This window comes from Pseudophryne corroboree, chromosome 9 (assembly GCF_028390025.1).
Source record: "Pseudophryne corroboree isolate aPseCor3 chromosome 9, aPseCor3.hap2, whole genome shotgun sequence".
NCBI classification, from domain to species: domain Eukaryota; kingdom Metazoa; phylum Chordata; class Amphibia; order Anura; family Myobatrachidae; genus Pseudophryne; species Pseudophryne corroboree.
This window is the reverse complement of record NC_086452.1, coordinates 115,633,738-115,659,584: the sequence shown is the minus strand read 5'-3', so window position 1 is coordinate 115,659,584 and position 25,847 is coordinate 115,633,738. Positions and strand designations below refer to the sequence as shown.

Sequence of the window (25,847 nt, the reverse complement as noted above, 5' to 3'; positions counted from 1 at the left end):
GTAAATGTTGCTGACAAATACACCATTATGCAGAACATTTTAATTGTGGTTAATCCCTACAAGTGCTGAATGCTGGACCAGGAGATTAGCGCAGTTTCACATTGTTCATACTGTACCTTATTACAAAGATTATTTACTGTAGTGCTCCGCCTATTTTTCATTTTTATATAGTAGTGCTACTAAGTGATTACTGTTATAGACAGGTGACATCATTGGTGTTTCCAGCATTGTTGCCGACCCTCCCGCATTTTGCAGGAGACTCCCTGATAGTGCAGCAATCTCCCTGACTCCCTGAATAGACCAGCAATCTCCCTGATTACACCTTATCCCCATTATGTAGTTGTAACATTCTTGGTGGGAAAAAAGAAATCAGAGATATATACAGGTTGAGTATCCCATATCCAAATATTCCGAAATACGGAATATTCCGAAATACGGACTTTTTTGAGTGAGAGTGAGACAGTGAAACCTTTGTTTTTTGATAGCTCAATGTACACAAACTTTGTTTAATACACAAAGTTATTAAAAATATTGTATTAAATGACCTTCAGGCTGTGTGCATAAGGTGTATATGAAACATAAATGAATTGTGTGAATGTACACACACTTTGTTTAATGCACAAAGTTATAAATAATATTGGCTAAGATTACCTTCCGGCTGTGTGTATAAGGTGTATATGTAACATAAATGCATTCTGTGCTTAGATTTAGGTCTCATCACCATGATATCTCATTATGGTATGCAATTATTCCAAAATACGGAAAAATCCCATATCCAAAATACCTCTGGTCCCAAGCATTTTGGATAAGGGATACTCAACCTGTATATTCAAATGGGCTCATCAGTGCCATTTCCCTGCATTGTTAATAAGGCACAATAATCCCTATACCCACTGCCTGGGGGCCCACCTCAGCCTGTAGGGATCCTGTTCCAGACTGTGCACTTGAATTTTACATTATACATATGTTACCTTATACTACACAGGACTATGGGATATTTTCTACAGTGCATTCCTGTTATTAATCTGCTACAGTACATTACCCTGCATGGACTAACAATATTTATGATATATATTTATCAAGGGTCCCTGACCATGCGCTCTATAATGGTTAGGCAAGCCAATGTGGTGGCTGGCCACACCCCCTCTGGAGACTGACCACACCCCTAAACATGGGCCCTACCACTGCATTTCCCCATTGGGCCCTTCATGCCTCAGTCCGACATTGTATATGGAACCTCTTGTAAAACACAATACACAAATAAATCCTGTGAAATATCAGTGTCCTTTTATCAACAAGTAGATCTTACTGACTTTGGGACTCATTTTTATTTGGATGTAAGTCATTCTTATGACATGCCTCTCAGATGACACAATCTCCCTGAAATTATTTTTCAAAAGTAGGCAAGTATGGTTCCCAGTGACAGGTGCTCAGTCCTGTCATCTCAGTAACCTTTGTTCTATCTATACGTATAAAATTTTACATACATATTTAAAATTGCATATAATATATATATATATATGTGTGTGTGTGTGTGTGTGTGTGTGTGTGTGTGTGTGTGTGTGTGTGTGTGTATATATATATATATATATATATATATATATAATATTATTAAAAAATGTATAAATGTATACCAAGCTTGTTAATATTACATTTATTGACCTTGAAAGTGTGCTATTATCTCAGAGTTATGTTCTTCATGCCCAGGGTGCACATCAATGATCCCAGAAATCTAAGTGCAGCTTCATTAAACAAGTAGCAGTGACAATTTATTATGAACTGTAAATATAAATCAGCTATGAATGTGTGCACATTCTGCCTTTAGTTCTTCCCCCACGCTGTCATGGCTTTAACCTGCACAATCCTTTCTGGCTGTCAGTCAGCTTTGTAGATCAAACTGTGTGGTCATTAGAGAACTCAGCTTTTCCTATCTAAGCACCAGAACACACATATCCTCTGAAGCCCAGATCCCTGAGCTAAAACTTCAGAATTCCTCTTTACCTTTCCATTAATATCCCCTCCGCCAATTATACCAGCCCGATTATACCAGCCCCACTAGTTACCAGCCCATCAAAATAACGTAACAACATATCAGTAATGTCTGTGCTAGCGGCTGTGCGTGTCCGAATGGAGCAAAACTTCAATTGCTGAGTCAGGCACAATTTAGTGGCTGCCGGCGAGCAAATCACTTGAATTCCCCCATAGAGGTGAGGAGCAGCATTAGCCTTTTATTATATAGGATTATATTTACTTAGCTTACATGCCCTGCCAAACACTATAAATCTCCCTGCTCTCCGCCCACATGGTAACGGACATACAGTATTGTACAGTGTGGTGCTCTAGGTGATGGCACTTTATAGTGCTACATAAATACAAGGAAAGCAGATCTAGAGCTCTATTACCATGCAAACTGCGAGCAGCTCTTTACCTATCGCAGCCTGGTCTGGCAGTCCCGGAAGGATTAAACACCACCCAATGGGACTGTCTTGTCTGTCTGTGACTAGTGGGTAGGACTTCCAATAGGAAGTCACTGTCAGTCATAGTGAAGCCAGTGCAGTCCAGGACTACATCTGGCTTCACTGACACTGAGAGGGGTGGCAGATTTTACCTAGGAGACTGCAGTACTGCAGCCCATAGGTAAAATCAACCACTACCTACAACTATTATCCAAAACCTGCTTCAAATGATAGCATTAGCACAGTATGACTGCCCAGGGATGAGTCTACCTAACAGACTGAATATGGTAGTTTATAATAACTTGAGGACTGGGTCTCCTGCTCCAATATTGTCCAAATTTGTCCATGACTTAACTGTGTTTGCATGAATCAGGTTATACAACTTCTTCTCTGATGCAACACTAATTGAAAGAGCTACGGACTATGCTAGTATTAGTAAATGAAATTTAATAATAGTGGATGATGAGAGATTTTGATCAAAGATAAACACAGCCAAACCTTGACATTGACTCATATGACCTGTCAGCTGGCTTCTGTTTGTGTGACTCCTATGCACTCAAAGAAACAATATAACAGCGCTTATGAAGAATAAAGTGTGTTTTATTTACACATGAGATTTGTATAAAATATACATACATAACAACAGCTATTGCACATTTATAGCATCGGCCGGTGTTAGAAATAAAAAAATAGTAAAAATATGTTAAAAACATTTCATTCCCAGTTAGCTGCTGGTATTTCAAAGGTTAGTAAAAAACTTATCCTTATGCCTCAGCTTGGTTAGTGATTATTAGCAAGAAGGATTTCTACTGCATTGTTTAGTTAGTAGAGCATTAATTGTATATCCATAGACATGCAGTCACTTGTAAATTGTTAGATGCAGTCAAATAAAGTTCATCACAGCTTAAATACTCGTTTTGTTTATTAAGATCGGTTACCCAAGATTAGTGCAGTGGTTTCTCCCGGCTCCTGGTGCTCTCAACCGAATATAGGTGCCCTATCTAGAGTGTCCGTTTCTCAAAAAAAAAAATACTAGGAGGACGGATCGCCTAGTCAGGCCGGGAGTGCACGTTTGCGATGGAGCCGCTGTAGATAAGAGCGGCTCCATCTGTATACTAGCATATTGCTGAGCCTGTTAGTATGACTGGGTATATTTCTAGCATATCTCTGCTATGCCGCTTTCAGACCGCAATAGGTGGGTCGCACCCAGGAACCGTACATGGGTGCTTCCCGGGTGTGACCCGCATCATCCTTTCACACTGCAGTCCCCAACCTGGCATATTGCCGAGTTGGTGACATCAGCAATGATGCTTGCGGGGGCGGAGCTTGGAGATCAGATGATCTCCAAGTGCCTAGGAAAAAAGGGTTTTTGATCCTGCACCGACCTAGATTCTAACTACATGATTAATCCAAAGTTAGCCAGAAGTTGACGATATGTATGGAAATTCCCATTTGTCCATATGGCGGTGCGCCCAGAGTCAAAAAAACAGATGTATATGCACAAAAGGAGAAAGTATGACTCTTGTTTGGGCACACTCTTATCTAACAATCAAATATAAGTTGTTGGGTTATGTGCCCAACTATGGTAAGGTAGTCTTTTATACTTGCTCTCTAGGATATATAAAAATTCATCCGGACATGTATGCCATAGATAATTGTGAATGAATCCAGTGGGAGATGGCTACTTCAAATTTAAAGAATGTTCTGATCTTGATTATGCCTGGATAACCGCATATAGGAAGATAGCCACATCTTGTGCTACTTCCGTCTGCCAAAGATCAGTACAAACAATGTTTGTATTAATGAACCCTGATTGGGTTAGATATATTGGTGGAAAAGTCCACACATAGAAAAACGATTCTATTTGTTGGCCAATAACACAGACGGTCGTAAGGGATAGAAGTTCAGAGAATAGTAGGAATAAGTGTAAGTGGTGATACTGCTGTTGGTGTTGAGTCTATAGGGAAGATAGTCCTCCTACTTCACTGGGTATTCCCTAGGAGTCGCCCATCTAGGTACTGACCCAGCCCACCTCCGTTTAGCTTCCAAGATCGGACGAGATTGGGCGTGAACGCAGGGGTATGGTCGTAGGAAGGTTGGACCCTACAGCACCAATGAGAGTGCACCGAAATGGAGGGATGGAGTCCTCCCAAGAAGTGATTAGGACTGGGTGAAGAGGGGAGATAGCAACTGTTTAGATAGGTGTGAATCTGCTGTCCACGTTAGACTGAAGAGGCGTGTCCCCTACAGGGGCACGCTCCCCAGAATCGTGGATGAGAGTTCACAGAAGGAAGCCAAGTTTGGGAAAACGAGAAAAGCATATATTCTTAGTTAATGAGGTATCACAAAATCAATTGGGAAAAAAAAATATATAGAAAAATTTGTTACTAAATTGTTTGAGGGTTGTCAGAATATACCGCTAAGTAGTACGACCTGAGTCAATAGGGATCAAAATTGTTATCTAGTCAATTTAACATATAGGCATGTGCCCAAAAGAAAACAGGCATGTGACCACAAGGGACATAATTATAATCAGTATAGCTGGGGATCCCAGCAGAAATTAATTGAATAAATGCTTACAAAGATACATAAGTATACTGCTAAAGCATGAGAATTGAAACAATGAAAAAGTGAGGGGTCAAATGTCACGCAATCCAGCATCTGCTTTTGGAAATCAATATACTGCTAAAGCATTTAGGATTGAGAAAATAGGGGATCAAAGATGTCACCCAATCCTAATACAACCAGACAAGTGCCCTAAAGAAACTGCTGTCAGAGTATTTATGCCCCTGCAAATTGCTTGTGCACCTGCAGGGGCATAAATACTCTGACAGAATACCTGGAAGAGCAGCTCAGAAAGGAAGTGAACAAGCCCATGAATGAGTGAAACGCGTTTTCCTCCTGGGCACATGCCTGCCTGACATGGATTGGGTGATATATGATCTGTCATTATTTCAGATTTCATGCCTCAGCATTTTCTTTGATTGGGTGACATTTGATCCCTCATTTTTTCATGTGTTATGCCTTCGCAGTATATGTATGTATCTTTGCAAGCATTTATTCAACTAACTTTTTGCTGCTATCCGCTGATCACATTTCTCCTTGGCATATGCCTGCTTAATATTGGATTGGGTGATATGTGTTCCTTTACTGTTTCTGATTTCATGCCTCAGCAGTTTCTTTAGGGCACTTGCCTGGTTGTATTAGGATTGGGTGACATCTTTGATCCCCTATTTTCTCAATCCTAAATGCTTTAGCAGTATATTGATTTCCAAAAGCAGATGCTGGATTGCGTGACATTTGACCCCTCACTTTTTCATTGTTTCAATTCTCATGCTTTAGCAGTATACTTATGTATCTTTGTAAGCATTTATTCAATTAATTTCTGCTGGTATCCCCAGCTATACTGATTATAATTATGTCCCTTGTGGTCACATGCCTGTTTTCTTTTGGGCACATGCCTATATGTTAAATTGACTAGATAACAATTTTGATCCCTATTGACTCAGGTCGTACTACTTAGCGGTATATTCTGACAACCCTCAAACAATTTAGTAACAAATTTTTCTATATATTTTTTTTTCCCAATTGATTTTGTGATACCTCATTAACTAAGAATATATGCTTTTCTCGTTTTCCCAAACTTGGCTTCCTTCTGTGAACTCTCATCCACGATTCTGGGGAGCGTGCCCCTGTAGGGGACACGCCTCTTCAGTCTAACGTGGACAGCAGATTCACACCTATCTAAACAGTTGCTATCTCCCCTCTTCACCCAGTCCTAATCACTTCTTGGGAGGACTCCATCCCTCCATTTCGGTGCACTCTCATTGGTGCTGTAGGGTCCAACCTTCCTACGACCATACCCCTGCGTTCACGCCCAATCTCGTCCGATCTTGGAAGCTAAACGGAGGTGGGCTGGGTCAGTACCTAGATGGGCGACTCCTAGGGAATACCCAGTGAAGTAGGAGGACTATCTTCCCTATAGACTCAACACCAACAGCAGTATCACCACTTACACTTATTCCTACTATTCTCTGAACTTCTATCCCTTACGACCGTCTGTGTTATTGGCCGACAAATAGAATCGTTTTTCTATGTGTGGACTTTTCCACCAATATATCTAACCCAATCAGGGTTCATGAATACAAACATTGTTTGTACTGATCTTTGGCAGACGGAAGTAGCACAAGATGTGGCTATCTTCCTATATGCGGTTATCCAGGCATAATCAAGATCAGAACATTCTTTAAATTTGAAGTAGCCATCTCCCACTGGATTCATTCACAATTATCTATGGCATACATGTCCGGATGAATTTTTATGTATCCTAGAGAGCAAGTATAAAAGACTACCTTACCATAGTTGGGCACATTACCCAACAACTTATATTTGATTGTTAGATAAGAGTGCGCCCAAACAAGAGTCATACTTTCTCCTTTTGTGCATATAGATCTCCAAGTGCCGCCCGTCCATACAGTGTGAACGGGAAATGGAACACATCGACCCGGCAACCCCGTTCACACCGCACAGTGACTCGGGTTGACGCTGTATTTCCCCTGGGCCCTTTCAGACCACACAGCAACCCAGGTTAGTGTGCGCTCATGTGCAATAACCTGGGTTACAAGATGGCGGTCTAAAAGGGGTATAAACCTGTGCTCTGGGTTTCTTTGACTCTACAGTACTAGCCATGTCCTTAAGGAAGTTCTTTTATAAGAAACAGAAGATTTACAGGCAGTTGGTCCATTGATGACAAAGCTGTGGTTTCTAATTTTATGTTCCTAACATTTTTTCAGTGACTCTCCTCCTTCCCCTCATCAAAATCCCCTTATCCTTAGACTTGTTTGAACAAGGACCTCTACAGTATATCTCTTGTTTCATTTAAATGTTTAATGATTGTTTTCACTGGGTTTATTTTGTACAACAAGCTCAAAAAATTGAACAGCGCTATTGCATATGGTTAAGCTTTATAAATATACATCAGTAATAATACTAAACACGAAGAATACAGTATAGAAGTAAATACAGTATACTTCTATACTAACTACAGTTTAGATGGTCTGTGAGTGCAGTTTGTGAACCTCAAATATAAATAATGTGTATTTTATAAATTATTTTACCTCTGAAAATAAGGAAAAATGCGACATACAATGGTTTCTGTTATTTAGAAATGTAAATGAAACATTTCTATGTCACATGAACCTAACCCTTACCTGCACTGAGAAACTGCCAGTTATTAAATTTTTCTTGTATTAATTTGAAAATGCTTTTAAATGTTATCATTCCATTTCATCACCTGAACAATCTGACACCCACTCACACAATACGCACTTCCCTACGGGACATACCAAAGTCATACACTGCTTAAGAGCTGTGGGAGAAATGTAGAATGTGTTTGTTTTTACTTTAGAGCATCTTAGTCTGTATTTTTTTCTGCTGCATTACAGCTTATTATTTGTTGAATAAATGAACTGATTTGCTATGTGACATGTTGTGATAACAATCTTTACAGAGGAATTAGAAATATCTGTATGTATGCTTTATTTCCACTTACTTTTCCAAATGTAATCTAAAAACAATGTGATATGCAGGGGAATAATTAGGTATTTGTGGGCCCCTCAGCAGACTGTTGTAAGGGCACCAGTGGAGGTTTTTACCTAAAGGTGGGTACACACCAATAGATATACAGTATCTGCAGATCAATTGATCTGCAGATATATCTATGGACGGATCGGGCAGTGTGTTGAGCATACACACTGCCCGATCCGTCGGGGACTGACGTCATGAACTGGGCGGGCGTGTATGCACGCCCGCCCAGTTCATCTGTCAATCACCGCCGGCCGCCGCAGCATGTGTACGGGGCGGTCGGCCGACCGCCTCGTACACACACAGCGACGCGCTAATATATCGGTGGATATATTGTCCGTCGGCTGTGCTGCGCGGCCGACGTGATACATCTGTGAACGACGGAGTTCACAGACGTATCGGCCGTACACACTGTCCGACGGTCCCACGATATATCGGCCGTTCAGGAGAACGGCCGATATATCGACCAGTGTGTAAGGGCCTTAAGTGCTGCAGGACTGCACCCCCCTCCCCGGTAAAATCTGCCACCCCTTTCAGTGTCAGCGAGACAGTTGCAGTCTGGCTGCACTGGCTTCACTGTGACTGGCAGTGACTTCCTATTGGAAGTACTACCTGTCAGTCACAGGCGCACAAAGCAGTCCCATTGGGAGGCATTTCCTCCTTCTGGGACTGCCAGATAGGGCTGTGATAAGCAGCGATAAGCAGAGAGCTGCCATTTCCTGCTTTTGGCGCAGCCCAATCTGGCTTCTGTGGGCTGCAGAAGCTGGGAGTTTGCACATGCGCAGTCACACTGCAGCATCTGAGCATATTAATATTAAATTCTATTCTATTCTAAAGTCTGCTTAATAAATAAGCGGATTGAAAAACCACTGTCAAACCGTCATATAACCGCCGGACTTTACTGCTTAGTAATTTTAGCCCCTTGTCTCTCTCCTCTCTCTGAATAGTCTGACGGAGTGGGCAGAGAAGCAGTATTGTGAAAGCAAGCAACTGTAGGTGAGTGCTACAAATGAATGAATTCCCATCTTCTGGTTGGTAAGGAGAAGCTTGTACGTTCACATTCATTGCCTGGAGAAATCTAAGAAATATTCAGTACAGTTTTACTGCTGAGTCACCTCTTGCTCAATGTAGCAGTTTAACTCCTTGGGCTAGATGCATCATCGCTTGGAAAGTGATAAAATGGAGAGTGAAAAAGTGCCAACCAATCAGTTCCTAACTGACATTTTTTAAACACAGCCTGTGACATGGCAGGTAGGATAGATAGAGTAGGATAGAAGGGCATTCTACGACTCGGTCGCATCCAGTGGCGGATTTTACCCCAGTGGCAGGTGTAAAATTATTCCTATAACACTAGTAAGGAAATTTATTTTAGAACTCTAAGGGGTCACTTAATATCAACATCATCACTTAATATCAATAAAAGCAGGTGAAAAGTAAAATTTTCACTCTTGTATAAATGAAGTGTCAGACCCATTCATCATTCATGTAACACAGGAGATAGCAATGATATCTCCTTGTTACAATTCTCCCCCAATAATTTCCACAGTTCCCATACTGCTGGGGCCACAATTAAGCTTAGGGGGGAAGGGGGCGCTGGGGCTACAATTAAGCTTTGGTCGGGGGGAGATTGGGGGCGCAGAGAGTAAAATAAGCTGTGGGCATGGGGGACTGGGGGCACAGCGACTTCAATAAGCTTCAGGCACGGGGGGACTGGAGGCACAGAGACTACAATAAGGGGGCACGGGCAGGAAGAGGAGACACCAGGGCAGAGGCGGCAGGCTGGGTAGCAGAGAAACGGGCAGAGGTTGCGGGCAGGGAGAGGAGACAGAGGGCAGAGACTGCAGGCTGGGAGCAGAGACAGCATAGAATAGATTATGGGGAAAAGTATCACTTTTACGAAAAGCTGACTCCAAAAGAGCATTTTTTCGGGAATTTATACTTTTGTTAATGAAGCACGATGAATGCCTCCAAACGGGTCTTTGAACTTGCAGCGAGTTCAAAACATAATTATCACTATTGATAATTATGTAATAATGAATAGACCCCTAAGCAACTATTATAAAAATATATTTATAACACTACACTTGATAATAGTTTCTGATGTGACTTGCTGTACTTTATTTTGCTATAGTGAACCCTGAACTACCCTATCCATAGCGTACAAACAAATTAGGCCTGAATCTGAGTAGCATGCAAAGCCATTATTCATGCAAATGGTAGATATTTTCAACTGCGCATGTATCTAAATCAATAGAAAGTTGGTCTGCGCATGCATCCCACAGTGTGTACACACAGAGGCGCAGCAGCGACTGAGACGCATAGTGTCAGAAATAGTGGAAGTGTATTAGGTGTTCCAGGGGATGGCTATTGAGATGCGGTTCCGGTATGAATGGTCGACCATGTTATGGTCGACAGTCATTAGGTCGACCACTATTGGTCGACATTGACATGGTCGACATGGACACATGGTCGACACGTGAAATGGTCGACACATGAAAGGTCGACATATGAAAAGGTCGACATGAGTTTTTTTAAAAAAAAATTGGTGTCGTTTTTTGCGTAAAGTGACTGGGAACCCCAATTAGTGCACCGCGTCCCCTCGCATGGTGCCTTCGCTCCGCTACCGCTTCGCTCGGCACACTTTACCGTTCCAATCGTAGTCCATGTGGATCGTAAAGTATGGAAAAGTTCCCCAAAAGAAAACAAAGTTAAAAAACTCATGTCCACCTTTTCATGTGTCGACCATTTTCATGTGTCGACCACGTCGACCATGTCAATGTCTACCAATAGTGGTCGACCTAATGACTGTCGACCATAACATGGTCGACCATGTGAACGGATACCTTGAGATGCACTGTCTTATGGGAGTGTTATGTTACATCACATGTGACCATACTCTCCTGCTTCATGCCCTGACACAAGTGCAGAACTGACTTCTTCCTGGTGCCCAGCCTCCAACAGTGATGTAGCGATCACTGACTGCCGATATCACTGCTCCCTATGCACCCCAGTATTCTGCGGCTGCATGCGTAAACACAAAGTTAGCCCACAGAAGTGAACATGTAAGCACTATTTGCTGTCGTCTGCATTCCTAGTGGACAGATTAGCTAGCTAGATAATAAAATGAGGTCTCACATCTGGTTTAACCATTCAGAATTTGGCCCCCTAAGCAATTGCATACCTCCCAACATGACCATCTCCAGGAGGGACAAAATGCTCTGCTCCTGGACTTTCCTCTTTACTTAGGATTGCTATCATTTGTTTTTAACAGGTTAATGGATAAATAAAGGTGTTTCAGCACAGGTGATCGTAATCATAAATTAAGAGGGAAGTCCAGGAGCAGAGCATTCTGTCCCACCTGGAGAGGGTCATGTTGGGAGGTATGCAATTGTGCATGAACAACATTCATCCTCTCCCCCACCCTAAAACCTCATACGATCATGTGATTTAGAGATGTGGAGATTGTCTATAAACAAGATGTAATATGATTTTGCTGAAACATTCCACATTTATCCAGATAATGTTGTAGCCCTTGGAAGGGGATTACAAGACAATAAGAGGCATGGATATATGAGACCAAGATGTACTAGGTACCTGAAAGAATATGAGCTGAACTAGAGGTGAGTGTTCTGGTATCTTTTTTAAAAGAAGGTCACCACACCTCTTAGGCCAGTAGTTTTGCTAATACCACAATGTCTAGACAGGTTACTGACATGAACTTTCTGTTAGCAATGCTCAACGAAGATTATCAGGAGAATACACAAGAAGGGAGGGAGCCTGAGCTTCATCTTAAAGAATCTGACATAGAGATCCTGAGTCTAAGCTGTCACATTCCATGTACGAGAAAAAGTGGATAAGTATCTGTTCCTGAATTTCTGCATATTATTGGATAACTTTCAGGCAGAGCATGTGACTTGCTATGTATTTTTCCTGCCATGTCTAAATATAATGATAAAATCTATGGGGGTATTCAATTAAGTACCGTTTTTTCGAATGGTCGAAAAAACCGCACTAATTCGACACAGGGTATTCAATTGTGGGCATTTTTTCCCATTTTTTCCCCATTTTCACACATGCCATTTCACTTTTTTTTTTTGTGGTCAAATCAGCATGGGCAAAAATTGCACCAAAAATGGGCAAAAACGTGAATTTGCCAAAACACATGTACTGTATCAGCGGCAAATTTGCCAATACACATGGTTTTCGCCAGTGCTGGATTTTTCGACCAGTCGAAAGCACGGCACAGGCATTGAATAGGTTGCACATAAATTCGACCTGAAAATGGGCAAAAAGTGCTGGTCGAAAAAACAGCACTAATTGAATACCCCCCAATATTGAAAAAAACATGCCGGCCTAGGATTCAGTATCTGACTCAATGGGGTATATTTACTAAGGTCCCGATTTTGACCGAGATGGTGTTTTTTCTTCAAAGTGTAATCTTGGGAATTTACTAAACTCAAATCACGGCAGTGATGAGGGCATTCGTGTTTTTTTGGAAGTCCAAGAAAAAAAATACGAATGAATACACCATCGGTCAAACGCGGCTGTTTAGGTATGGAACACGGTCATTTACTAAACATTCGTATTTGAAATCTCTACCGTGAAAATGCATGTGCGGCCGTGAAAAAATACTAATCGTACTAAAAGGCTAAAAAAAATAGACCTGCTTTTGAGAAGCGTGTTTACATGTGTTGTCAATTCTACATTAGTCACACCTGATTTTTTGGACCTTTAAAAGGGGCCCCAACACATTTTTCACCACTCTCAATCTGAAATGGCTGCTACTGTGTGTAGTACTGCTGTCTTGTTTGCTGGGGGATACCTGACACTGCTCCATGAGGCTACAATAAACCCAGGCCAGGAAAAACTACAGGGTAAGCAGGTTGTACATGTTCCGCGTAGGCTGGCCATGGCTTGTTTTTTAAGTGTGCGTTTAAACGATAACACATTTGCTGATGACCATGTTATACAGATGCTCAGACTAAATGTAAATAACATTTTCCGTCTGTATGACCTTGTCAAACTGAACCTAGACCCTGAGACAGCACGCTCTCGCTCTGTCTCAGGCCTGCTCAAACTCCTGGCTGTGTTGCACTTTATGGCTTATGGCAGCTTCCAGCCTGTGACTGGCAATGTAATTAGTATCTCACATGCCACCTTTTATAAATATTTAATTCAGGTGAGTTAAAACATACATACACGTCTATGTCTAAGTCGTGCTTCTGTAATGTAATAGAACACAGTATTGTATTGATTACAGGTCATGATGCTCACCTTTAATTTTGGATTGTCCACTCAGGTTTTGGATGTCTTGGATGGCTACATACATGCCTCTCTCTGCTTCCCTACCCTGGAGTCGCAGTGGCATGCAGTCAAGGTAGCTTTATCTGATCTTGCGGCCATGGCCAATGTTCTGGGTGCCATAGATTAGACACACGTTGAGCTGAGGACACCTAGGGGCAGGCAATATATTTCTAACAATACACATCTGGTACAGGTTGTTTCTGTAGCTAATTAAACAAGACTCATATTCCGTGTGAGCAATTTATTTCCAACAACAAAGGCATTTTTGCTACAACAACTCAACATAATATTATAATAGTGAAAAAATTAGCTGCAGGCCACATTATTTTTTTCTTTGTTGTGTGCTGGGTGCCGAGGATTGTGCTGGCTCGTTGCTCCTGGTTCTACTGGAGCGTCTAACTGGGGATTGAATTGGGGTCTGGTTTGGTGTAGTTGTCCCCGAGCTAGAGCTGACTTGGTGTGATGCCAAAACATTAAGGCTTTGGCTGAGTATATTGAGGCTGGCAGTGAGTTGCGTATTAGCTGCAGTGTGGCTTGCTATTATTCGGGACATGTTTTCATTGATAATTTGGTTGTGTTGGATGACCTGAATTAGGGATTGTTGTTGGCGCTGTTGTTCATCCATGATGTGTACGAGATTTGCTTGCATTTGGCAGTTGTCTGCCCTCATCTGTTCCATTGAATTGGCTATTCTTCCCACTTGAACGATAAGTCTGCCAGAGTTTCGAGCCAGTCTAGGCAGATGATGGGGCAGACTTGCCAGGTTGCACATAAATTCGACCTAAAAATGGGCAAAAAGTGCTGGTCGAAAAAACAGCACTAATTGAATACAGCACTAATTGGCTGTGGGTGTTAAGGCACGCATAGTTCAGTTCCTGTTGTTTGGCCCATCCGCTCCAAAACTCAGTGTCCATTTGTGTCTGGGCTGGTGTTGTGCTCAATTGTGGCCTGTGGAATGTTTGGGGTATGTCCTGCGGCGTGGTTGTCTGGGTATCAGCTATGGGTTGCAGGTGAAGAGTGTATGTATCCTGCTGGTCACTTTCCTGCTGGGCATCCTCGGGCATGATGGCTGGTTCTGTATGGGGTTGAAGACAGCCAGTATTTAGTAACTTTTTAGCATTGGTCTTACTGTAGCTTTACGTCAACATGCATTTCTTCTTAATATTAATGTTTTAATTGATCAATAGATTGTGGCATAAACTTGACTATGTTGTTCATCTGTTTGTATAAATATGTTGCTTCTATCCTTCACTACTCAGTTGATGTTTTTTTTTTTAATTGTTGGACTCTGAGCCACAATTAATGTGCAACCACGAAGAACTCGAACAAATACAAATTACTACATTTACATATTGGGAATGTACCTTCCTTTGGAACAACACACACAATACAATAAATGTGTTTACCAATACACTCATACATGGTCTGGCAAAAACGTAAACAAATATAGTGTCCTAAAATGTACACATTAACAATGGTAGAAAAAGTATTAAGGTGCACTATGTTTAGAAGTGGTGTTGTTGGCCATGCAAAACAATTGGATGAGACTAAACATTTATGTTGTTTTTTTACTCCAAAAATTATGTGTCAAAAATGTGTTGATATGGCCAACATCACATCTGACAATTATCCATCTAAAAATACCTTAACACCATCTGATTGTTGTTGTTGATTAATGCAAGGATGACTGGTCATTAGTTTAATTATATTTTCTATGTACTAACAGTGGGCCAGATGTCTAAACATGGAGAAGGCATAAGGAAGTGAAAAACCAGTGATATGTGCAAGGTGATAAAGGCACAAGGCAAACAGATCCAATATGTACATTAACAGCTGTGTTTATTTTGTACTGCTGCCTTTATCACCTTGCACATATCAGTTTTTTTTAAATTCCTTATGCCTTCTCCAGGTTAATAAATCGACAACACTGTTTGTTTACTTATTTACACATAATTGTTATTTTTACTCACCAGACAACTGAGGGGATTGTGGATCCTCACTTTGGGGGCTGGCCAATAGAACTAGCGGTGGCACGGCCGACACTGCGGAGATGCGCCGTTGGGGTGGTGATGCTGGTGCTGGAGCCTCAAGATGGCGTCTCTTGGGTGGCCTCGTTGCCACAGTATCCGAGCCCTGTGATGGGCGCCTTAGTGTAGGTGGATATGCCGAAGAAGAACCTGTGTGATAAGATAATCATTAACATTTTGTGTTTCTATGTGTTTGCAGAATATGTGTATACAGTTAAATCTTACCGGCATTGCCACCATCTGCATCTCTTGGCAGTGTTGGCTGATGCCTGGCTGTGCTGCTTCTCTGGCGTACTGTAGAAATATGAAGAATGTCCTTATGAACATACTATTTTGGTGTTTTTTTTTCCAAAAATCCTTATTGTGATGTAAACATATGTGGTACCTGATGAGAATTAAACTAAACGATGCTTATGCTTTTCTGCCTGACGTCATTGGGTGCGTATTCTTTAAATTAGCATAAATTATGCCAAAAATACAATACACAAAGGCGCATAATGCAAACAATTAAACTACTTAAAAACAAAACGTCGTAGCTTGACACAACCACAATATTGCACGCTAAGGTCTCAATTTTGGTAAATAATAATAAAACACTAGACAAAAATATCTTGTAAAAATTGGAAACATCACAACCAAATATGCATTCAAAAACACATCAAGCACACAAAGGGCAACCCATAACAACACACAATAATCATAAATGATATGAAATGTATTTACAAAAAACCTTTGTTTAAAAATGTAAAATTTAAAAGCATGAAAACACACCTACAAACATTTACTTTTGACTTACAACACCAGAAAAACTCCAAGGCAACCAGTAAGATTGTTAAAAAAATAAATAAAAAAAAACAGTACACATCACCAACACATTAGAAGAATGAACAAACTGACAACCACAATTAGCTAGAAGACATTTCAGACAACTAAGGACAAAGCACACATGCTTAAATTGTTTATAAAAAAACAAAAATAACTCACCATCCTGCCTTGGCCGATCCGAATCCCGGACATGAGTGGCACCAACCACTTCTTGCGGAATGAGTGCACGCACAGGCTCCTCCCAATCTCGGTAAGATGCACGGAAGAGGTGTCCACCCACGGTTTGGCGGGCCGATTTAGCCTCCTTGGCCATCTTCGCCTTGACACGGCGCTTTATGTCGTAAAAACGCTTATGACACGTGTCCTCGGTCCGCCTCACCACACCCTCACTATTCACAGCCGCAATGACCTTCCCCCACAGAACACTCTTCCTGCGTGACGACACCTTTGCAGCATCATGGCCATCAACTGCCGATGATGCCTCATCAGCTCCCGCACCAAAGCCATATTTTCTGCATAGCTAAATTTGACATTGCTGCCAGTCTTTGTAGTGGTGCGTGGCTGCGGAGCCACAACACCGTCACTATCACTGGAGGCCGCAGCAGCAGCCAACCCTCCTCCTCACTAACCTCCTCCACCTCACTAACCTCCTCCCTCTCACTCACCTCCTCCCTCTCACTCACCTCCTACACCTCACTCACCTCCTCCCTCTCACTCACCTCCTCCACCTCACTCACCTCTGACTGGGACATAATCAGGACAAACAACAAATAACACTGAGGGAAAAAAAACAGTAAACACACTCCTCCACTACCACTTCACACCACACACCAAACAAACACACACTCACTCACTCAGTCACTCACTCACTCACTCACTCACTCACTCACTCACAACAATGACAATAGACGTTAAATAAAAAACAATGACAAAAAACTAAACAAACTTTTAAATAACTACACAACAAGTATGACAAGACTACTTACACACACAGTACAACACTCAACAATCGCAAATAACCTCCTCAAATCCTCCACAAACTCCAAACAACTCTCCAACTCCTAACACACCTTCCTCTCACCTCTCCACTAGCTAAACCCACGAGGTGCTGACGGTTTGGGGCGTTTTTATAGTAATGTGCACAGACACTCCTCCATCACGAATCAAACCAATCACGGACGAGTGACAAAAACGAAACTTAGGAAAAAAACGCGGCCGTGAACGGACAAACACTGCCGTAACCAAAATGTGACGCAGTCGTAAAAAAACCTCATAACACGGCCGCAAAACCACTAAATCGGCCGCATTCTACCTTACAAAACTACGAATGACATCGACATCGGAAAACACGAAGAAAGAAAATACGACAGCTTAGTAAATTAGTCGTAATAAATTCAAAAAGTTCCACAATTACACATTCGATGTCATTCGTGATGAATCTCCCTCCAAATCGGTACAAGTACGAATTTTAGTAAATATACCCCAATATGTTGTAAATTCTTATAGTCTGTATAACAATGGCCCTCATTCCGAGTTGTTCGCTCTGTATTTTTCATCGCATCGCAATGAAAATCCGCTTAGCACGCATGCGCAATGTTCGCACTGCGACTGCGCCAAGTAACTTTGCTATGTAGAAAGTAATTTTACTCACGGCTTTTTCATTGCTCCGGCGAACGTAATGTGATTGACAGGAAATGGGTGTTACTGGGCGGAAACACGGCGTTTCAGGGGCGTGTGGCTGAAAACGCTACCGTTTCCGGAAAAAACGCAGGAGTGGCCGGAGAAACGGTGGGAGTGCCTGGGCGAACGCTGGGTGTGTTTGTGACGTCAACCAGGAACGACAAGCACTGAACTGATCGCACAGGCAGAGTAAGTCTGAAGCTACTCTGAAACTGCTAAGTAGTTAGTAATCGCAATATTGCGAATACATCGGTCGCAATTTTAAGAAGCTAAGATTCACTCCCAGTAGGCGGCGGCTTAGCGTGTGTAACTCTGCTAAATTCGCCTTGCGACCGATCAACTCGGAATGAGGGCCAATAATGGGATGAAAGCTCATCATGATTCCCAATCTCATAGTTAATTTCTGCAGCAGAAACTCTTCTACAAAAATAAGGTGTACTATAATTTCTTGTCATGGTCACTGCTCTCGAAAAGGAGTGCCCCAGTACCAACTTCTGAAGCATCAACTTTACAATGAAGGGCAGATTGGAATGAAGAACTTGAACTAAAATGTACATATATATTTTACATAAAATTCACACTTTTCTGGTTAAGCTTGATATTCTCTTAACATCATCTTTACCTAGTGACAGTATTTAAGAAGAGTGGAAAATATCCAAATTTAAGATTAACATTTCCAAAAATACCTCTTAAATATTTAATCTATAAAATCCTGAAAAAGTGCCGTCGCATTACACAGCCCAATTCCATATTAAAATGCTTATAAAGCCATAAACAGCGGTGTTAATATGGATAGTGATAAAGTGGAACGAGTGATAGAGAGAGATAAAGTGACAGACAACCAGCTCCTAACTGTCATTTTTCAAACACAGTTTGTAACATTGCAGTTAGGAGCTTATTGGCTGGTACTTTGGGGTCTATTTACTAAGTACCGTAGAGAGATAAAGTAGAGAGAGATAAAGTACCAGCCAATCAGCTCCTAATTGCCATGTTATAGGCAGTGTAACAAATAATGCTAAATTAGGTGTTTTAGGGGTATATTCAATTAGGGTCGAAAGCTGCCGTCTGTCGAAAAGACGGCAGTTTTCAACTTTTTAAGGTCGAACCGTGATTCGACCTATTCAATCCCAGCTGTTTTTATTCGACAAGTCTGGGAATTCAACTTGTCGAATAGTACGTGAATCGGCGGTATAGCTGCCGATTCACATACTTGATAAAGCTAGATATTTATCGTATATAATACCCTTTATGAGGTCTAAGAACACTGTACGCTATCTACGTATGAAGTACCGTAAGGGTAACCACGTTGCGTAACAATCGCTTAGCCGTAGTCGAGACGCTCAAGCGTCACGTTCGCTCACGGCCAAGAGATCACAGGCAGGCACGTTATTGGCTGCCGACTAACGTAATGATTCGCTATAGCGTAGCGGACGCTCGGGACCACGAGGAGATCACCAGCGGCGCTGACGCTCACAATGTTAAACCTTTAAATCTAAACCATAAACAGTATAATATGCTGTAAAACCTTTTGTGTAGAAATAGGGTGTAGATGCAACCTAGTGTAACCTTATTAACTTAAAAGCTGTTTGAGCGTTACCGACGCTCTGAGAATACTTAGCACTATAAGAAATACACAGATACCGTGCTTAGGGTCCAACGCCTAATATATATATTATGAATGATATACTTGCAAAAGAATTAACATAATACAAGTCATACACTACAATATAACATAGACTACCTAACCAGATAACTACACAGGAAATACAATACAATACAATTACGTTTTAAGGGAAAATAAGAGAGAAAGAGGAGAAGAGAGAGAGAGAGAGAGAAACTGGCCCACAATAACAAGAAGATCAATATGGTTGCGGAGAAACACTTACGCACAAGGGGAAACGATCGCATGCGCCTCTGGACATCCAGCTCCCGATTTTCAGCAATGATAACCGTTGAAGAGAGAGAGCTGGATGTGATCGGCTTGTCTATTTATGCCCCACACACAATACAATTCAATGGTCCCTACAATCTCATTGTTCATTGGACACAGGAATTCCTCCTCGTATTATAACAAAAGGTCATAGGTTGATTCATACAGGTGGGCCGTGACTATTTCCAACAGCTCAGGTGGGAGGGAAACTGGGTTTCCCGCCGCATGGGTAAGTAAGAGCAAATACAGTAAATGTTCATAAACTTCTTATGTCCATAACTATTCGCACGAGCGATTAATCCGCTTCAAACCAACACCGGAATATTGCTAATTAAATACTCTTCCGATGGGTACTAAACACCACTGTATTACTCCTGTCTGTCCCTTCGTATCAAACAAAGAGGGATTTCTCTGTTCATGAACATTCTATATTAACCAAACTTTCAGAATCTATCAAAGGGACCATGATCTACAAAATACATTATATAGTGAAAATATGTAACGATTGAGTCGCACGCTACGATCACATAAACTCTACCGTAAATACGCATACCTGCGGGTGCCCGCGACTGTGAGTATGCGCACGCACGGGAGAGCGTACGCATGCGCAGCACGGACCTGTGTGAGGTGCAAATATGGTAGTGTGCATAGAGATATTTTTCTGACTTTGACAGTCCACCCTTTGGCAGTCAACAATAACTGCCACCTTCTAAAACATTTCAAAAAGAGAAAAATATATGTCAGGGGTTAATACATTTCCATGGTTGGGTAAGGGAGGAGAGTGGAGAAGGTGTGAAGAGGGTATGACCTAGTGAGATAGTAGAAGCATGTGTGTATGAATCCATGTTTGGGGGGTCATGTATCATCGTGCCGTACGTGTTGTACATCAAGCTTCGAGGCATTGCGAAGTATACATTTGAATTCCTTCTTATCCCGTGATACGGGTCTGTGGATGGGCTGTCAAACTTTACCGAGCTCTTTTCGGCTTTGGTTGTAACAAAATGGGGGAGCACATTTTAGTTGATGATACATGAATGGGGGAGATATGTGATTGCTGATATCTGTGCCTGTATTCCCTATCGACTATGTGTGTCATTACCTGAGGGTTGTAGAAATGAAGAAAAGACATAATTACGGTAAATGCGGTGGTATTCTATGTCAGGTAAATGTACATTCGTCGATTGAGGTCTTGTTTGGTGTCTGTTGAATGCAGTCTTCTTTGTGCTTTTGCCCATAAGGTGCGAGCAAAAGCTGTCAATGTCCATAGATTTACAAAAGTGTTGGGCTAGCGTAATTTTAAAATTTCTAGGGAAACTGGGGATCCATGGCATAGTTCATCAAAAATCTGTGTATCAGGTTGTCAAAACTTCTTCTTTAATCCATCTGTTGTCTGTATATCGGCTCATCAAATTCCTCGTCCAAGTGGGTCTTTTTACCTTGGAGGAAACGGAAAAACAGGTGAAAGAAACGGACCGTAGAAATCGCATTTTCATCACATCATTGTTTCTACCGTTGGGTCATAAATCAAGTCCATTGGAATTACAGTTTCCTCACTCCTTAAACTCATCACCCTGGTACTTCGTTTACACTTCGTTAAAGCCTGACTGCATCTAAATATCAAGCCAATCGTTATGATAACACCTAAGATACATAGGAGAAACTTCCCAACATCCATTATGACTCCTTGAGCCCAGTCTCCTAAACCAGAGAACCAATTTCGCGGGTTCAACCATGACACCCAACCAGTCAGCTCATTACCTACTGCAGCAAGAGTGAGATTGTGTCTCCTGCGAAATTCCCACTTCAGTTGGAGAATATCGTCCATCTTTTGGTCTATGACCTCGACCGGGTCCTCGGTGCTATTCGTAATATATGTGCAACATTTCACGCCGTATTGTGTTGCCAGTGTGACACAATATCCGCCTGTCACTGCTGTGAGGTAATTAAGAACCATTCTATGCTGTACCAGTTCTGTTTTATAAGCCTGAAGTTCTCTTCCAGTATACCTAAACGTGTCATCATACATTTTAGTGATATCATCTAACAAATTTGCAAGTGCGGATATGTATTTATAATTCAACACTCCTCTGGCGGTGCGAGTGATGTCTAACGCGATTAGAAACTGAATCCCGGTGGATTCATGGATCATGTCAGAGGCCGGATGCTCTGTTCTTTCTATCAGGTGCCGTTTAACTACGTGCTCGTAATGGGTGTGAGTATAAGGAGTTTGGGCAACGCGGTGTATGTCTTTCATTTTGTCATGTGATACAGTCATTACTTCAGGCAGTACTTTTCCAATATAACACAATCCTTCAGAGTTTGGGGCAAGCCACTTATACGCCTTTCTCCCGCATATGAAATATGCATCATCGGGGAGAACATATGGGACGGAGTAGGACATAACCATATTACACACCTTCCATGTGAAATCTCCTAACCCTAATTCTTCCATCTGCTTAGTACACGTATCAGGTTGTACGATATGTGCACAGTATCCTGGTGATACCTCTCCAACTCTCGTAATCCTATTTCCTAAGGTATACCTATATCGGAAAGATTTTCCTCTACTGGCTATGTGGCGTATAAGCTCTGTATCTGTTGGCATTCTATCTGCTCTATGCGAAAAGGTCATGGTTTGATTACTCCATGACACTTCCCAATTTCCCGGCTTTCGGGGATTGGAGATGTTAAAACATAATAGGGACCTATCCACATGGTATTGGTGGAGCTTCAAACTAGGAGGGCTGGAGATATTAAACCTCCTGTCCACCGGTCTCCCACCACTTAACTCAAGTACCTCCCCTAACGTTAAAGGAAATGGTACTAGCCCTGATTTGCTATGACCTTGAGGTACTTGAGAGCATACCCAACAATCTGTTTTATTTAACACACTACCCACTAAGGAGTGATAGTCACTCAATGGATGCCGGTCCATATGGATATTAAAACTGGATTGGCATTTCTTTATGCACCCACCCTCAATGACATTGTTACAGAGCCGACAGATACAGTTTTCTTCAGCTAACAATCCTTCACAATTCCTTCTATGGTCAATGCTATCGGATCATTTTCTGATACTCGCCTTTACTTGTTGGTTAAGTTGTTCTTGGAAAACTACGCCTCCATCTTTATCATCAGAACCCATTCCAGAACCTCTCTCGACCTCCATGGTACTCTCGCCGGAACAGACTGCTCTGGTCAACATCATGGTCAACAGGAAAATCCGGATCACAGTCTCTTGGGGCAAGTCCATCTTGTAGGAGGAAACGGAGAAGAATGAGAAGGGGAAAAAAAAAATTTGAGGGAGAGGGGATGGGAAGTTGGAGAAAAACAATAAAAGGGAACAGGGGATCGACAACTGCTTTTGGTCTTGTGATTTTCAATGCTCAGGTGCCGCCTCAATCCTCCTGGAACAGACACTCCAGTGATACAACCTCTACCGTCTGTTCCTTATCACGGGACCTCTCTGGATCAGCAACCTTCTTACAGTGGGACGAATGAACCCAAGTCTCTCTCTCAGCAACCTTCAATGCTGTAGTGCTAGTCAATAAGACCTGGTATGGTCCTTCCCATCTGTCAATAAGGCAACCTGAGCGTAGAAAATTCCGTATCATTACATAATCCCCAGGTTCAATGTCATGACAATTACTATCTGGTAAATCAGGAATCACTAACTTCAGATTATCATTTTGATTCCTTAACTGTTTACTCATGTTAATCAAGTATTTTACAGTCACTTCATTGTTACACTTCAAATCATCCTGAGGGTTAATCATAACATGCGGTTGTCGACCAAACAGGATTTCAAAGGGAGACAGATTAAGAGGGGACCTGGGAGTGGTTCTGATGCTGTACAGTACAATGGGTAAAGCTTCTGGCCATGTCAATCCTGTCTCTGCTATCACTTTACTCAGTTTATTTTTAATAGTGCTGTTCACTCTTTCCACTTTCGCACTCGCCTGTGGACGGTATGGAGTGTGCAGCTTGCTATCAATTCCCATCAATTTACACATTCCTTGAAAGACATCACCTGTAAAATGGGTACCCCTATCACTTTCGATAATTCTAGGGATACCATATCTACATACAAATTCCTGCACAATTTTCTTAGCAGTAAACATAGCGGTATTTGTGGCCGCCGGAAATGCTTCGACCCAATTTGAGAAAACATCTATACAAACAAGTACATATTTCAAATTTCGACAAGGGGGTAATTGTATAAAGTCAATCTGTATTACCTGGAAAGGGCCGCCGGCAGGTGGGATATGAGATGGTTCTGTAGGTATTGCCTTTCCGATGTTCTTTCTCAAACAGGTAAGGCATGACATTGCTCTTTTACTCGCATGAGATGAAAATCCTGGGGCACACCAATATGCTCTTACCAACTTGCACATCCCTTCCTTGCCCAGATGAGTCAGCCCGTGAGCTGCCTCAGCTAAACATGGAAGGTATGCTCTGGGGGCCACTGGTTTACCGTGTCCATCCGTCCAGAGTCCTGAGGACTCCTGGCCATATCCTTTTGCCTTCCAGACTGCCTTTTCCTGTGTGGAACACAAATTTTGCATTTCACACAACTTCTGTGTGTTGATGGTATTGAATACCATCAGTTGTGTGGTGTCTGTCTGTCTGGGGGTAGCAGCTGCTAATTTAGCAGCTTCGTCTGCTCGGCTGTTACCAAGTGATACTGGGTCCTGGCTATATGTGTGTGCTTTACATTTGATAACAGCCACTCTGTCGGGTTCCTGTATCGCTGTTAGAAGCCTTTTTATGTGAGCTGCATGCGCTACCGGTGTACCAGCTGCTGTCATGAAGTTTCTGAGGCGCCATAGGGCTCCGAAATCATGGACTACCCCGAATGCGTATCTAGAATCGGTGTAGATATTGGCTGATTTGCCCTTAGCCAATTCACATGCTCTGGTTAGGGCGACCAGTTCAGCAACCTGGGCTGAGTGAGGTGGGCCTAGCGGTTCCGCTTCTATGGTGCCTTGGTCATCTACGACTGCGTATCCAGTACACAAGTCTCCCGAGTCTGACTGTCTATGACAACTACCGTCCGTGTAGAACGTAAGTTCTACATCTTCCAGTGGGTTGTCACTGATGTCAGGCCTTGCGGTAAAATTTTGGGTCAAATATTCCATACAATCATGTGTGTCTTCCTTTGTATTAAATCCTCCTTCCCCACCACTCTCATCCTCCACCCTTTGTGCCTGTCCAGGCACACCTGGGAGATATGTTGCAGGATTTAATGCACTGCATCTCCTTATGGTGATGTTTACGGGGGCCATTAGTGCCAATTCCCATCTTGTAAACCGCGCTGATGAGACGTGCCTGGTTTGGGCAGAATTCAGCAAGGCTGACACTGCATGTGGTGTATGAATTGTGAGGTTGTGACCTAGCACTACATCTTCGCTTTTCGTTACTAGCAATGCTATCGCAGCAACGCTTCGCAAGCATGTGGGGAGGGATCGCGCTACCGTGTCTAGCTGAGCGCTGTAATATGCTACTGGCCTGCTGGCATCACCGTGCTTTTGGGTTAGTACGCCTGCCGCACAACTAGCACTTTCTGTTCCGTATAGTTCAAAGGGTTTCCCATAGTCTGGCATACCTAATGCTGGTGCCTGCGTTAGGCACTGTTTAAGTCTCTCAAATGCTGTCTCAGACTCGTCTGTATGCGAAATCCGATCAGGTTTGTTTGAGGAGACCATCTCCTGCAAGGGTAACGCTAGAATGGAAAACCCTGGGATCCAATTACGGCAATACCCACACATTCCTAAAAATGTTCTGATCTGTTGCTGGGTTTGTGGCAGAGTCATGTCTCTAATTGCTTGAATTCTATCAGCGGTCAGGTGTCTCAGTCCTTGTGTTAGACAGTGTCCCAAATATTTTACCTTAGTTTGGCATAATTGCAACTTGTCTTTGGAAACCTTGTGTCCTGTGTCTGAAAGATGAAACAGGAGCTGTTTCGTATCCTTCAGGGATGCTTCCAATGAATCAGAACACAGTAGTAGATCATCCACGTACTGTATTAATACTGATCCACTC

The 25,847-nt window shown here is 42.2% G+C and overlaps 1 long non-coding RNA gene and 2 pseudogenes across 1 annotated transcript in view; 2 read left to right on the top strand and 1 right to left on the bottom strand.

Annotated features, from left to right (window-relative positions):
* LOC134956759 (uncharacterized) overlaps positions 1-25,847 on the top strand; it is a 246,948-nt gene that overhangs the window by 133,235 nt on the left and 87,866 nt on the right. The window contains exon 3 of the long non-coding RNA XR_010186154.1: positions 8,987-9,035. This is a non-coding gene — a long non-coding RNA (uncharacterized LOC134956759). The remainder of the gene's footprint in view (positions 1-8,986; positions 9,036-25,847) is intronic.
* LOC134964121 (5S ribosomal RNA) lies at positions 4,431-4,549 on the bottom strand (annotated as a pseudogene).
* LOC134964119 (5S ribosomal RNA) lies at positions 6,306-6,424 on the top strand (annotated as a pseudogene).